The sequence below is a fragment of the Lathamus discolor genome, chromosome 3, assembly GCF_037157495.1.
Source record: "Lathamus discolor isolate bLatDis1 chromosome 3, bLatDis1.hap1, whole genome shotgun sequence".
NCBI classification, from domain to species: domain Eukaryota; kingdom Metazoa; phylum Chordata; class Aves; order Psittaciformes; family Psittacidae; genus Lathamus; species Lathamus discolor.
Window position 1 is genome coordinate 149,567,960 of NC_088886.1, and position 12,496 is coordinate 149,580,455.

Sequence of the window (12,496 nt, forward strand, 5' to 3'; positions counted from 1 at the left end):
CCTCCGGAAGTGGGGAGGGTCAGGGGGTGGGTGAGTGGACGACCTGTGTGGATCGGTTTAAACCACGACAAACTGCTGGAACAAGTCCAGAGGAGGCCACGAGGATGATCAGGGACTGGAGCACCTCCCGTATGAAGACAGGCTGAGGAAGTTGGGGCTGTTCAGCCTGGAGAAGAGAAGGCTGCGTGGGGACCTCAGAGCAGCCTTCCAGTACCTGAAGGGGGCCTATAGGGATGCTGGGGAGGGACTCTTCGTCAGGGACTGTAGTGACAGGACAAGGGGTAACGGGTTCAAACTGAAACAGGGGAAGTTTAGATTGGATCTAAGGAGGAAATTCTTTCCTGTGAGGGTGGTGAGGCACTGGAATGGGTTGCCCAGGGAGGTTGTGAGTGCTCCATCCCTGGCAGTGTTCAAGGCCAGGTTGGATGAAGCCTTGTGTGGGATGGTTTAGTGTGAGGTGTCCCTGCCCATGGCAGGGGGGTTGGAACTGGATGATCCTGAGGTCCTTTCCAACCCCAACTATTCTATGATTCTATCACCGGAGCGGGGCAGAGATCAGCATCCAGGAGCCTCAACTCAGAGCGGCCAGACCTACCGAGGGAGCTTCAAGTCCTCGACAGGACCTGCCCAGGAGCCAGCAGCTCAGCTGACGAGAGCAGCTGACTCACAGGGAGCGGAGCCAGGAGCAGCAGCAGGAGATATAAACCGGGCATCACCAGCCGTTGCCGGTCAATTGCTGAGGTGAGTAGCTCGAGAGAGGATGCCTTTAACTTTAACTTCCATTAAAGCAGCTTGCTCCAAGCCCCATCCAAACTGGTCTTGATTAATAATGATAATGGTAATAATAATAAAAATAATAATAATAAGAATACCTTCTTCCACAGCTGAAAGTAAAGAAAAATAGCCCAAATTTCATATGAAATTACAACTAAATAGGCAAGAAGTCAAACTCAAACAAGAAGAAACCTCCTTGATTTTGCGTTCTGCAATGCCGTCAGAAGCTCGGATAAAAATAGGGAAAATATTTCCAGGTCTTGAACACTCACATAACTATTTCTGCACAATAAATACCCATTACTCTTTGTTCCTCTAAATGTATGGGTACGTCAGCAAGCAAAGGTAACACTAACACTTCTGCATTCTTCACATTTCATAATATTTAGGAAAAAGAAAGGAAAACATCTTAATTCTTGGTACCCACGGCATGAGTTAACATTTCCTTTTCCTGAGTCACTGATTTCTGCTTCTCTGTAAGCTGCAGTACAGCAAGGTGAGTCACTGATGAAGAAGAAGACGACTTTTCAAGGGCCGGAATGTGCTTGTAGGCTTTGGCTGCTCAAATCCTTTCGTATCTTTGCTCAGAGCTTTTCTTGTTCAAGTAGAAAGCTCATTTAGAAAGCCATTTTTTGACCTTTATTGATGACCTATGGCATGAGTCTCTGATTTCTAACAGCATATGCTGCCATGCAATCCTCAGTAACCCATTTTTCAGCTAGCACCACCGATGTTGCAATGTTATAGGATCTATGACTGTTTTCAGAACTTATCATTCATTTCACCTATTCAGAGCAACAAAGGACTGTGTTGCCCCTTAACCATCAGTGTTATGTACTATAATTTAATTGCAGCTATGTGGGGTTGGATGCAGTTCTCAGACTAGCTCTCACCACTGAATGGCTTTGCTTTTCATCTTCTGTGAAGATGAAGCTCAGAACTATCATGCCCAGATTCCCAGTGGACTGCAGTAGGGAAGATGAGTGGAACATAAGAATCTTCAAAGACAGCTACTTCAAACTCTAGCAAACTTGCATCTCTCATTTTCTTGCTCATTTTCTCTCATTCCTTTTGTGTAACCCTTTGTTGCTAGTTTAATTTCCAGTTCAATTCTCTTTTTCCCACATATAATACAAACCTGGCATCCGAGAGTTGTTTCCTGGCCCTGGATTAGGTTCTCCCATGGCTCATGTGGATAAAAGCAAAGCAAAAATAGATGTAAAGGTAATGTATCACCTACAACAACCTATGCTGCATGTCAGCTACATGTAGGCGTCTTTCCGATATCCCTCATTTCTTTAACCCAAAGTCCCAGCACTATTGAGATCATGCGTGAGGGAATTCAACCTCAGGCTTCCTGCTTTTGTATTCCAACCTGGTTCTCTACATATGAAGGGTGACAAAAGATGAGGAATGGTATTTTACGGCACTGATTTCTATTGCTGTATGGGAACACGCTGATGCCAATGAAGTCATTAGGAAGATTCCCAGAGAATCCACATGAATTTATGGCTGTAACTACACTGAAAACCTTTTTCAGAGGGCTGCTCGATGGATCTTGCTTGTGAGGTGGGCTGATGCCAACCTTATGAAGTTCAACCACAAGTGCAAGGTCCTACACCTGGGTCGGAGCAATCCCAGACACAGCTACAGGTTGGGCAGAGAAGAGATTCAGAGCGGCCCTGCAGAGAAGGGCTTGGGGGTGCTGGTCGATGAGAAAATGAACATGAGCCGGCTGCAGTGTGCGCTCGCAGCCCAGAAACCAACCGTATCCTGGGCTGCATCAAAAGGAGCGTGACCAGCAGGGCGAAGGAGGTGATCCTGCCCCTCTGCTCTGCTCTTGTGAGACCTCACCTGGAGCATTGTGTGCAGTTCTGGTATCCTCAACATAAGAAGGACATGGAACTGCTGGAACAAGTCCAGAGGAGGCCACGAGGATGATCAGGGGACTGGAGCACCTCCCGTATGAAGACAGGCTGAGGAAGTTGGGGCTGTTCAGCCTGGAGAAGAGAAGGCTGCATGGGGACATCAGAGCAGCCTTCCAGTACCTGAAGGGGGCCTATAGGGATGCTGGGGAGGGACTCTTCATTAGGGACTGTAGTGACAGGACAAGGGGTAATGGGTTCGAACTGAAACAGGGGAAGTTTAGATTGGATAGAAGGAGGAAATTCTTTCCTGTTAGGGTGGTGAGGCACTGGAATGGGTTGCCCAGGGAGGTTGTGAGTGCTCCATCCCTGGCGGTGTTCAAGGCCAGGTTGGATGAAGCCTTGGGTGGGATGGTTTAGTGTGAGGTGTCCCTGCCTATGGCATGGGGGTTGGAACTGGATGATCTTGAGGTCCTTTCCAACCCGAACTATTCTATGATTCTATGATCTGTGCCGTAGGGATGCACTTCTCACAGGTCTGCTGGGAGAGATGCCTACTGACCCCAGTGAAACCAAGATTTCCCTTCTATTTTTCAGCTCTACTGAACTCTATTTGAATAGACTCCATAAAATCCATGTGTCCTTCTAACCTCTAAAAGAAGGGTTTGAAATGAATGACATTATTAGAAGAACAACAACCAAAGACTTTAAATCCTCGTTTATTTTCCCACCTGTTCACAGCTGTGCTCCAATGCGAAGAGTTACAAATATCCCTGTAATTTTATCTGGTTTTGTTGGTACAATATTCTGACTAAGCAGCAACAAAGCCTGCAAAGTCTGAAGTCATTCTGTGTCACACCTGTGGTGTGTGGGAGGGAAACAAGGGACATTTGCTGCTTTGGGGATGCAAAGCCACCATCTCCCGTGACAATGAATGGATTTATTCATTCTGTAACTCAGAACGTCACGAAAGCACATTCTAGTGTTATGTATTATTCTCAACAAATATTTGCAAGTACCTAAATGACGCTATTTCCAAGTATAAGTAATTATACCTTGAAAGAAGATAGTTAGGATTTGAGAGATTTAGTTTCTTACAGCTAATTACTAAATCTCTTTATTTTCACATTACTTTGTAAAGGATCATGCTTCCTTCCTGCCCTCTGCCCCCCCCCCCCCCCCCCCCCAACCCCCCACCCTTAGAATCATAGAATAGTTTGGGTTGGAAAGGACCTCAAGGTCATCCAGTTCCAACCCCCCTGCCATGGGCAGGGACACCTCACACTAAACCATCCCACCCAAGGCTTCATCCAACCTGGCCTTGAACACCGCCAGGGATGGAGCACTCACAGCCTCCCTGGGCAACCCATTGCAGTGCCTCACCACCCTCCTCTCCTGCCTACTAGAAACCAGTGAGTGCATTGGGATACTATGAGAGTCTTGAGGAAGAATTAATGCACTTTTAACAATCCAAGAGGGTTATGAAGTGTGTATGTACATCACTGGTGACCTCTATGGACAACCAACATTGTCCTAGTGGCCCTACTGATTGATGGCATCAGAACAGTCAAGAGTTTTAACAAACCTGATGCTCCCATTTCAGACCTGTCACACGAGGCTTTTCTTCAGGATCAGAAGAAAATTTTGGACTATGCTGGCACAATTCATAGTCTGAGGCCTGAGATGGAGCCCAAAGAATGAATTTCATAGAATCACAAAATCCCAACCTGGTTTGGGTTAAAGGGACCTTAAAGCTCATCCGGTCCCAACCCGCTGCCACGGGCAGGGACCCCTTCCACTGGAGCAGCTTGCTCCAAGCCCCTGTGTCCAACCTGGCCTTGAGCACTGCCAGGGATGGGGCAGCCACAGCTTCTCTGGGCACCCTGTGCCAGCGCCTCAGCACCCTCACAGGGAAGAGCTTCTGCCTAAGGGGTCATCTCAGTCTCCCCTCGGGCAGGTTCAAGCCATTCCTCATAAAACCATTTCTCATTTAGAGCTCAAAATTGAATCAGGTGTTAATAACACACAATTATTTCTTGAGCATAAAAGATGGGTGATGAAAGACAGAAGAACTCTGTGCAAAGTTACAGTTTTCAAAGAAAAGAATGCCCCTAACCACTGTTTTCCATCACACCAGTAGGTCTCTGCTTTGAAGGATCTCTTTAATTATCTTCTTTGTTCAAACCCTTGAGGGTGTAAATTCAAGCATATTTTAGGGGAGAGCACTCCTGGAAAATCAAAACTCCTAGCAGAAAGTCAATATTATTTGGATTTTTAATATAGAGATGCCATTTTCAAACCTATAGTTATTGTGTTATGGTTCCCACCAACACATCCATCCTGATGGCTAAGAGAGGAGGGGTGAAAAACTTCACCTCTGGCAGTGACACATGAGCATTATTTGGATTCCAGCTCCATAGCAGACACGGTGCAGGACAAGCACCCTGTCAGCAATTAAGAAATAAGGAATTTAACAGAATAATGGATATCGATTAGTGACTTTTATTTCTGGTAAAATGAGAAGAGTCAGCAGAAGGCAGAGATGTTGAAACTAATTATAGCCTGAGCAAGCCACTGGAACAAAGTCAACGCAGTCATCTACAAGGATGCTGGAGAGGGACTCTTCATCAGGGTAGTGACAGGGGTGATGGGATCAAACTGAAACAGGGGAAGTTCAGGTTAGATATAGGGATGAAGTTCTTTACTGTGAGGGTGTTGAGTGCTGGCACAACACCCAGAGAAGCTGTGGCTGCCCCATCCCTGGCAGTGCTCAAGGCCAGGATGGACACAGGGGCTTGGAGCAAGCTGCTCCAGTGGAAGGGGTCCCTGCCCGTGGCAGGGGTTGGAGTTGGAGGATCTTAAGGTCCTTTCCAACCCAAACCATTCTATGATTCTATGATCTGAACTAACCAAGCCTGGGACAATGAGGAGTGGAAATACCCACAGCCACATAGAAGAACTCCAGTGGGGAGGAAACCCCTGTTTAACCTAAGCCTGACTTTGCCAAGCCTTTTTTGTCAAATCTGACTTTGTCTAAGGCTTTATCATAGCAAGATCAGGCTCACTGAGACTCTTTGCATCTTGCCCTCCTTCCCATTTACAGCCATCACTGATGTTTCTAAACGCTCTGTTCAATACCAATGGGGTGTACATCATGCTTCCTGTTTTCAGCACTTGTTTGAAACAATCAACCTCCAAATTAAGCCTGGAATCTACAGGCCAGTTTCGCTGTCAGGATTTTGGGAGAGTGACCCGTATCCGAGGGTTAAAGAGGTCACTGAAATCGGAGCCCCTTCTCCCCTGGAGGGGGTGCAAGACAGGGAGAAGACTGACTGATGGAAGTGGAAACTTCTGATCCTAATCAGAGGGAGAGCGAGGGCAGGGTGATGTGACCTGAGCATGTGTGCTGAGGGAAGAAGGGAGCTTTGACCAGGATGAAAGGAAAAGGAGGAACGCTGTGGCTGTACTTCCCCTGATGCTCGTTTGCACTTGGGCTTTATCCTTTCACCCGCATGACATTCAAACATCTTAGTTTTAATCTTAAAACTGAATATTCCTGAACATAGGATAGAACATTCCTTGCAGTGTTTTCTTTTACTGAGTTTGCAACCAAGTATCACATTAGTTTTGCTGTTATTGGTAGGAGGTGTTCTCCCCAACACGCTGCAATGTCTCATTCTCCAGGCCACAGTTCCAATGCTCTTCTCCCACTGAAGAGACAAAAAACATCATTTATCAATCAGCCCTGTCTCTGAGTGGGTACTACTGGTTGCATATAATACTTTCAATTCTGAATTTTCCTATAACATATTCAGACACTGTTTTTCAACACCCTCCTCATGGAAGGTGTCCCAACCCCTGGCAGAGGGGGTTTGAACTAGATGATCTTTAAGGTCTCTTCCATTCCAAACCATCTGATTCAATGATTCACGTTCTTGTGGAGCTATACAGAGGATATCTGCAATGGCTTCATTTATTTATTTAGATACCATCCACATGTTTCTGATGGATTCCATGAAAATCTCAAAAAAATAATCAGTATTTCTACTGTTGTAATCAGATGTAAAATACCATGGTTTTAAATGAAAAGAATTTCTACATTGGCAAGGAGTCTTATTTTACATCTAGAAAGGCATGAAATCTGTAAGTTTGAAAGGACATTAACCTTCCATTAAAGAAAATAAATGATTATTACACTAATCTCTGTGCCATATAAAGCAGAAGCACATATTGCACGTGCCTGCAATAAAATTAGGCCCTGAATTAAACTTGTACTGCTGCAATATTTTAATCCCTTAATTACTGTTTCGTTTTCATGTGGTCCCCAGTAATCAAAGTACAGATAAGCTTTCAAAGGAGAAAGCCCTTGAAGAGTGAAAGACAGTGGTGAAGTTGGGGAGGAGGCACGTCTGTCCTGTGTGATTTCCTTCAGTAAACAACCAGCAGCTCATGTTAATTATTTTCCTTGTAATTCCTCTAAATCATCCCGCATCCAAAGCCCCAAGGGGAAGGGAAGATCTTCCTAGCTCCTCTGTGGCACATGCCACAAGGCATCCCTATCTGCATGGAGAACTTAGAGCAGCTTCCAGTATCTGAAGAGGGCTACAAAGATGCTGGAGAGGGACTCTTCATCAGGGACTATAGTGATAGGACAAGGGGTGATGGGTTCAAACTGAAACAGGGGAAGTTCAGATTAGATATAAGTAAGAAGCTCTCTACTGTGAGGGTGCTGAGGCCCTGGCACAGGGTGCCCAGAAAAGCTGTGGCTGCCCCATCCCTGGCAGTGCTCAAGGCCAGGTTGGACACAGGGGCTTGGAGCAAGCTGCTCCAGTGGAAGGTGTCCCTGCTTGTGGCAGGGGTTGGAACTGGATGAGCTTTAAGGTCCCTTCCAACCCAAACCAGGCTGTGATTCTATGCTTTTCAGTCGCCTCTCACCAGAGAATGCATTTAAGTAATTTCGGGAAAGGAAACCTCTGGGAATGTGATGACAACACAGTTTTTCAGGGGATGATAAGTTTTTCATTTTAAAACTGCAACAGCGACACAACATTTTGTTACAGGCTTTGAAATAAGAGACGCCGGCGCTTGCCAGTAACCGTGTGCCAGACCTTGTAATTCTTTCACAGCCATAGGAAAGAAATGTTCAAGGAACTCAGCTTTTATTCCCCAAAGGTTCCCTTTGTATGTGGGTAGTAGCAATCTTTCACTTCAAAATTAATACTTCTGGTATCTTTGAAGTTACAGCTAATTTTCTACAGACTCTTTACCAGGCATTTCTGGATGTACTTGCCAGTGGTGAGGGTCCTCTTGGGATAAAGGGAAATTCTAAGGAATATTAAAAGAAAAATAAAAGATAATACTTTTGAGATGAAATAAGTTGAACAACAAAAGAACAACAAAAGAGTAAGTCTGTTATCCTTGGAAAGAATCAAGATGCTTTCTCCAACATCTAATCCCCTTTACTTCCTTGAAAAAGACATCAAGGCTAAACTGAAGTGTTCTGATTTTAACATATAAAGCAAAAAAAAAATCCCCCATTTTGCTAGTAGGCGACTTTGGAGGTTAACAAGGACCTTGAACCAATTTGAATGCATTACAGTTCTGCATATTCATAAAGATATGCTGAACAGATAGCACCGCAAATGGTTTAATTGAAAAATCAGGCAGTGTGAATATTTTTTCCCGTGAATCACGGAAATGCGACAAGATCTGTTCATTAATATAATCTCATTTATTTGACATTGTTCTTGTCACTTAATATAAACTTCACACAAAGAGTGAAAAATGGAAATTACCAGAAGAGTAAAGAGGAAAAATAAACAGAGGAAAATGAAAAAGGGAAGAATGCCCCTGGAAAAGGTACAAGAATCCTGTAAGGGTGGTGAGGCACTGGAATGGGTTGCCCAGGGAAGCTGTGAGTGCTCCATCCCTGGCAGTGTTCAAGGCCAGGTTGGATGAAGCCTTGGGTGGGATGGTTTAGTGTGAGGTGTCCCTGCTCATTGAAGGGGGTTGGAACTGGATGATCTTGAGGTCCTTTCCAACCCAAACTATTCTATGATTCTATAATATAGGTTACACTAACCACTGATAGGAAGAAAGAATTATAATGAATGAGAAAAAAAGCAAATAGAATGCAGAGAAAAAGGAAAGAGAAAATGGGGAGGAAAAAATGCCACAACATTCAGAAAGTATTTAGCACTTGTAAGAGTAAGGTAAGAGCTTCACAGCTTGCCAGTCTATGCTGGAGGGCAGATAGCAGGATCACAAAATGGTTTGGTGAGAAGGGACCTTAAAGATCAATCAGTTTCAACTCCCTGCTGTGGGCAGGGGCACCTTCCACTAGAGCAGGTTGCTCCAAGCCCCATCCAACCTGACCTTGGTAGTAAAGAAGAATATTTCCGATAAAGAAAAGCATCATTAAGCTGCTGGTACTGCTGTTAGCACCAAGCGTTTGGAGAACCACACCAGTGAGCAGTGTGTGGCCCTGGTGATGGAGGGGAGCAGTGGCTGCTCACAGTTAAAGAAACCAACCTCAGTGTAAGCCCTTTAGGAGGGGTCTGTAATGCAGTAACCATTTCAGACAACTCTCCAGGTGGATCGATCCTACCCTCGTGCCCACAGATCTGCAAGCAGCAACACATATGGTTGAGTGGACCAACACTGGGTTCCTAACACACCTCTTCAGTGACTGATGCAGCACCCTTGATGCCACACCAGTGCTGTTGTAAGGCATATCCATGGTTAATCAACACAGCTATCATGTGTAAACATTACTAGACACATTTGAAATGGGATCTAAGATAGAACACTTGTCCTATGGAATAAAGGGACCAACCCTGCTACCTGCTCTGTTATTCTGTGTTTTTAAGTAAGTGGATGTTGGTCCTTTCCCGTTTATTTACCCTAACAGAAATAGGTCGATTTATTCTTGATTAGCTTTACTATTTTCTTTCCAAGAAACTCATTCCCCATGGAATGGGAATATGATGCTTCTGGTCAGTTCAGGTCTCTTGAACTCACTGGCACTGCTGAGCCCTATTGTACGTGTTCACCTCCTCTGGCCTCTTTACAGCCATTAAATACCTTGCCAGGTGAGTGACCCTTGCAAAAGACTGAAGTCTGAAAAGTCTATTAAATGCTGTTTCTCAACAGCTACATATTAAGTCCTTAAGTTCTCCATACTTTGCAATAACTATAGGATAGTTTACGGGTGAAATTAAAGATCTCCTTTTGCTTTATGAGATTTTACATATGAAATGTCCTTTGAAATTAAGGATAATAATAACCAAGCAAAACTGTAGGAAGAAAAATTGGTTTTGGACCTACATTCAGAACAGAGAAATGTGATTTAGACATAAATAGGTATCAAACCTGTGCTCTGCCTACGCTGGAGTACATAAATTGTGTTCAAAATGGATGGCTTTTGGTCAGCATTCCATTACTGGTGCTCCTTCGTGGCCATCATTTCAGAGAGGATCTTTGCTAATGAAATTAAAAATGAATTATCAAGCACAGTGCACAAGAATGAAAAACTCCAGCACTCACCTGTATGCTGTTTATGATCCTTATAAAGCATTTGTGTGTTAGGAGTAATTTAAACTGTGAGCCCCTGGTAAAAGCACCATCCAAGCTTATGATGCTGCATAAACAACAAAAAGAAACAATGCAATCTATCAAATGCTCAAGGCTGAAAACCCATTTACTCCTAACTTATTTCAATTATTATGACCAAAGACATTTAAATGTGAGACAAATTCTTATAAAGTCAGTTGTTAATAGACTCTATTAACTGAAATTTATATTAGTAATTGTAGATATTAAGTGTGTGAACTGATAAAAAAGAAAAGCCTAATTGGAAAATGGAGATTAACTTCATTCGAGAGAACATAATGATATAAAATATCTTGTTTGACTCTTCCAAATAACTAGACCTTAGAGCCAAGTTGTTTGGAATGAGTATGTTCTTCATAGGTCAGGAGCTGAGCTTGCACCCACATTACACTATTGAGTAATGCCCACAGAGCTTACAGCAGGGTAAATGGGAAGAAAAATCCCTGGGAGGAAGAAATCAGGGAGGGAGGGAGGAAGGAAGGAAGAATGAATGGATGGATATATGGATGGATGGATGGATGATTGGGTGGGTGAGTGGAGAGAGGGGTACGTGACTGGGTTGATGATTGGGTGGGTGAATGAATAGATGGATGGAAGGAAGGTATGCTTTCAAAGTGTATGGGAAAGTAAGTCTAAAAATAGCCCGCACTGAACTAAAATAAGTATTAAGGAAAAACGCACTAAAATCCCAGCGCTACAGCAAACAGAATCCACTGAAAGTACTAAATGCATGTGAGTTTTAAGATCCATTTCACAAGCACTCGCTAGTACAACTGATGGGTATATATAATTTTTCATGAATGTTTATTGCGATGCGATGTTATTTTAAACCACATAAAAGCAGTGTGCAACAAACAAGCTACGAGAGCTTTATGACTGCTCCCTGCAAAGTCCCATTTATCACCAAGACTGAAGAGAAATAACTTGCAGATATCAGAATGAACAGGCAGAGGGAATATAAAGAATTATTTCTTTAGTTTGTTATTTTCCCAAGCAGAAGAATAAAAATACCCCAGGAAATGTTTACAGTGTTTGTTCTGTCAATGACAAAACTCTCGTAAGAGCAAATAGTAACACAATAAATGACAGAGCTTTTTATTTCTCTGTATTTTCAGTCCATTTAAATAGAGCCTTGCAAATGTATGTTCTATTTTTACCAGATTAAAACCTGATTTCAACGAGGACTGCCTGAAATCAGCTTTCATAGTCCCACTGTTAAGCCCTTCTTGCTTTCTTTATTTTATGACTATGACTCTCCTATTCACATTTTATATTCTCCCTATGAGACCACCAAACACGAAATAGGATTAAACACTGAACTTTGGAAAGTCTATCTGCCCTGTTTAAATGGAGACTTCTCCAGGCTGCGTGTTAATGTAACATAACATCTCAGTGCAGTATTCAATCATCCAAAAGAAAGAGACTCATTGCATAAAGATGGAAAATCTTATTTTTAGCAAATTAGGAAAGTGTCCACTTTTCAGGGTCATTACTCACCGCTGCACATTGCTCACGGTGCCTGTTTGGTCTAGAAATGAAAATGAAGAACAGTAGACCATTAGAGGTGCTCTTGCTATTTGACTACGGAATACTGAGTCAGTTAATTTTTTAAAGCTACTATGAATGGCAATTTTCACCTATGTTCATCAGCTCAGGCCTCACACCAACCTAGGCAACCTCAACTGTGAGCAGGTGGAGCTGGCTTTCACTCATGCTATGATGGTTTTCCATCCACCTGTGATTACCACAGTGAAATACAGTAATCGAGCTGATTGAAATAGCCTGGCCAAATGCTTTCCTTTCATATATAAAACATTCTCAGCTGAAAGGCTTCTTTCTACCATTTTTATGCTGGTGGAAATGATCATAGAATAGCAGGTTGGAAAGAACCTCAAGGATCATCTGGTCTAACCTTTCTTCGGCAAAAGCATAAGAATGATTTTCCCACACAAGAAAAAGTATTCTTTATTTCATCAAAAAGTTGCCCCTGGCTTCTAAAGGCTGACTAGTTTGATCGTATGTGTTGATGAATGTAATTTGTGCAGCAGAGGTGGAGTCGGGACCTCAAATATCAATCCCTGCACTACAGAAAGGGTGAATGACAGAGCTGGAGTTTGCAGGTAGGATGAAAGTGTAGGGAAATAACCAACATCTCGTGTACCACCGTCTATATCTTTATTTGTAAGAAAATCAAAGCTGAGGTGGGTAACAAATCATGAGAATCACACACGCCTCTATCAGGTGGT

At 43.3% G+C, this 12,496-nt stretch overlaps 1 long non-coding RNA gene across 1 annotated transcript; it reads right to left on the reverse strand.

Moving 5' to 3' along the window:
- Positions 1-5,837: 5,837 nt before the first annotated feature.
- On the reverse strand, positions 5,838-11,837 carry LOC136011329 (uncharacterized). The gene is made up of 3 exons (XR_010611336.1): positions 11,748-11,837; positions 10,185-10,278; positions 5,838-6,349 (listed from the first exon to the last, which is right to left on the reverse strand). It is a non-coding gene; the product is annotated as an uncharacterized LOC136011329 (long non-coding RNA).
- Positions 11,838-12,496: the final 659 nt, after the last annotated feature.